The 3,764-nt window shown below is 51.0% G+C and overlaps 1 long non-coding RNA gene across 1 annotated transcript; it reads left to right on the top strand.

Moving 5' to 3' along the window:
- The first annotated feature begins 1,443 nt into the window (after window positions 1-1,443).
- Window positions 1,444-3,105, top strand: LOC106725677. Its single transcript, XR_001361606.1, has 2 exons — window positions 1,444-1,742; window positions 2,602-3,105. It is a non-coding gene; the product is annotated as an uncharacterized LOC106725677 (long non-coding RNA).
- Window positions 3,106-3,764: the final 659 nt, after the last annotated feature.

The raw sequence follows: 3,764 nt of genomic DNA, 5'->3' as shown, positions 1-3,764 counted from the left end.
TCTGGCTGGGAGGGCCTGCGGGGCAGGAGCCCAGCGGGAGGGAGCCCAGCGGGAGGGCGTGGGGAGGAGTCGTCCGGGTGCGGGGTCTGGAACCCGACCTCCCAGCACGCGCCCCTCCCTCCGCAGAACGCGCGCTGCTCCTTCTTTAAAAGTCCTGCAGACAAGGCAACGCGAGTCCTCGCCAGGCTCGGGCAGGAGCCAACGGGACATCCTCACATTTAACAGAATGTCTGCCTGTTCTGGCCAAGCCCGGAGCCTGCGGCGCCTGGGATGCCCCTGCCAGCCCCTGTCCCGGGGACACGTGTGTGAAAGCCGATCTCAGAAAAACCACCTCCCGGCTTCTAAACGGGAACTTCCTGCAGAGTCGCTTGGCCTAATTCTCTGAAAAGGCCGCTCTCGAATTATTGAGAGACCACAAATTCACATTTAAATGTTACAACCCCCCAATTTCCCACTCCCTGCCCCACCTAGTTCTGGGTAACATGTTGGAACATGACCTTCCCACTCACCTTCCCACTGGGTACAGGGCGCCCCTGCGCACGTGGCTTGGCTCCTGGGGGAGGGGCTCGCGAAGGAAGGGCAGGAGGGCCTAACCTAGGAGGGGTAGGGGCGACAGAAAAGAGGCGGAGGAAAGGCCCAGAGTGGCCGCTGGGGGAGAAATTCCGCAGGTTTCAACCTTGCTTAAGGTGAACAGCGCCAAGCTTTGATGGGTAGCATCCTTGGGCCCATAAAAATGAATTTTAAAGAGATTGAAATGCCTTTTATTACCTGATTTTCTTGCTCCAACACTTTTAAATATGTTCATGGATTACAATTCTTGGTTCTATGAAATCAAATGAACTGGAGAAAATAATTCTAAACGGCTCTACATGAACAACTATAGGACTTAGGGAATTTATCACAAAAAGCAATTTGAATTTTAGTAGAGTAACAACTTTGCAGATGAGAATGATAGCCAACCATTAATGTTTGGAGACTTTGGTGTGAATATTCCCACCGAGACAGGCAAAGGTTAGAGCTACGTGCCACCCCAGACCCTATGACCACCCGTCCCAGAGCAGGGCCCATGGAGCAGGCCCCGTCTACCTGCCCGTCTGTCCCTGAGGAAAACTGATGCATGCCCCCCAACCCCAGGGCGCCATGGAGGGATGGGGCTGAGTGGCTCTGGAATGAAGCCATCTGGCCCAGTTTCTGGCTCTGACCCTTACCATGGATGCTGAGCAAGTTACCTGGCCCCTGCGTCTCCAATCTCATCTGAAACATGCCCATGATGGTGGTGCCCGCGGTGTATGGAGAACGGGAGACACACACATGCAGACCAGCTAGGCCAGTGGTCGGCAAACTGCGGCCCCTTGAGTGTGGCTCTTCCATAAAATACCACGTGCGGGCCTCAGTGCGATTGAAACTTTGTGGCCACACTCAAGAGAGCAAAGAGCCGCATGTGGCTCGCGAGCTGCAGTTTGCCAACCACTGAGCTAGGCCAGTGAGCACGCAAGCCATCACCTCCCTTGCTGCCTCTAAGCCCGCTCTCTTCCCTCTGCTCCCAGGAAGTCCCCACCCAAGGCGCTCAGGCCTTCCTCCACAGCAGGAAGGAAGCTGGCAATCCTGGGCTCAAATGGCATGACCAGGACAGACTGGGCAGCCCAGGGAGGAAAACAAACCCAGAGCCCCCACAGAAGCTGCAGAAACTAGCTGACTAATTTCAGTTCCAGGAACAAACTACCAGCAATACAATCATAATGGTAGGTGCACAAGAGATGTCTTATTCCATTGAGTGTAGCATATTAGGGAAAACTGCTATTCTAACCTGCTTCTAGACCAGCGATTTTCTACCTTTTTCATCTCATGGCACACATAAACTAATCACTAAAATTCTTCGGCACTACAAAAAAATACATTTTTTTGGCCGATCTGATAAAAAAAAATAGGTATAATACTGATTCATTCACACCGGACAGCTATTGTTGTGTCGGCTGTTGTCATTTTTTTATTTGACAATCTAAGGGAAAATAGGTAAACCCTTGATTAAATAGGGAAGGGGCTAAGGGGCTCTGGAATGAAGCCATCTGGCCCAGTTTCTGGCTCTGACCCTTGCTATGGGATGCTGAGCTCCCCCGCACCCCCCAGTAAAATTCTTGTGGCACATGGGTTGAAAGTCGCTGTTCTAGTCGGGAAGCTGCTACATTCTGACGTGTTTTAGCCCAGCCATTCCTGTGCCGTGGCTGAGTCTCAAACCATAGGACCTACGTCAGTCTATATTATGGGTGGAGTGCTGAACGCAGGCTCCTTGGGTTTATTATTTAGACCCCGGGCCCCAAGAATAAAGTGGAGAGGGCCTAGTTGCCTTCTGTGTTAATTTTGCTATAAATAGTTCTCTAATGAAAAGGACCCCCTTCTTGGGCAGGCCTTTCTCTCCTTTTTATTTTTAACTGATAGCAAGGCCACTTGTGAGGATGATTAATGAGGGACTGGTGGAACCCACAAATTTGGTTTCTTGGGGAAATCCACTAGGAAGCCAAAGGGAGGGGCGTGGCTGTGCAAATTGACATTGTGTTGCGTGAGAAACAGGGAGGGGCACCACATTTTCATCCCCGTTCTCAGCTCTGGAGGCGGCTTGGCAGAATAATATGAACACTTTGCCTTGAAGAAAACAAAACTAAAACCCCCTGAGAGTATCAGGTGAGAAGAAACCAGACAAGCAGCCCCGGGTTTCCATCCTCAGAAGGTCAGCAGAAGAACCCGGTGTGGTGTGAGCAGCATGGCGGGGAGGGGTGTTCAGCAAGAAGGTGACCACCCAGCTGGACCGCCCCAGCTTGGGCCTGGGGTCTCTTCATAAAGAGCTTCGAGGTCGCTGCCACAGGTTCAGTTTTGTCTCCTGTGGTCAGTGCGCCACTTCTAACAGGTGGACCCTGCATTCTGGCCCCTTCCAAGCTGCCAAGCCGTTAATGACCTGTTCACACAGCTGCTATTTCAACCCAGGGACGCTGTGCTAAGGGGGCCCCTGAGGTTTTGGGGAAGCTCTGGCTGTCTCGAGCATCCCTAAAAGCCTCCATGCTTGTGCCTTCTCAACAAAAATTAAAGGTCCCAAATCTAAAAAAAAAAAAATGCAGTTCTCTGATGTATAAAACTTTATTTCTTTCCTGAGAAAAGAACAAAAGGTAAATAGAATTGTCTAATTTTGTTCTGGGAACATAAGACTCCCAGCTAACCAGCAAATGCCAGAACATTGAACCAATTTGGGGCCACACCCAAGCTGGGTTGACTGGTCTCCATGGTGCTGGTCGGTTGCTAGGTTCACTAGCTTCGCCTCCTGCTGCGGTTTGGTTCTGAGTGCTAGAGCTACAGAGACAAACCCTCCCAGAGGTCCTCCCGCAGAGCGCACGGCAGACGGGGCAGAGTGGCTCCCCGCCTCCCCATGAGTCAGATAACTGACACAAAACCATTTTTCTAAATCACAGCCGGGACATCTGTTTTCCATGAGTCACTAGCCATGTTGATGACAGCGGAATAAACTTATCTATATCACAGACAGTAACATTATTACTTTATTACTTCTGCAGACAGTTACATTATTACTTTATGTGGATCCTTTGACTAGTATGAAAAAACACTCTTTGCCCTAGCCCGTGGTCAGCAAACTGCGGCTCGTGAGCCACATGCGGCTTTTGGCCCCTTGAGTGTGGCTCTTCCACAAAATACCACATGCGGGCACGCATGTACAGTGCGATTGAAACTTCGTGGCTCATGTGCAGAAGTCAGTATTT

The sequence above is a fragment of the Myotis brandtii genome, unplaced genomic scaffold, assembly GCF_000412655.1.
Source record: "Myotis brandtii unplaced genomic scaffold, ASM41265v1 scaffold180, whole genome shotgun sequence".
Taxonomy (NCBI): Eukaryota; Metazoa; Chordata; class Mammalia; order Chiroptera; family Vespertilionidae; genus Myotis; species Myotis brandtii.
Note: the sequence above shows the minus strand (reverse complement) of the source record. Positions and strands in the feature narration are given on the sequence as shown.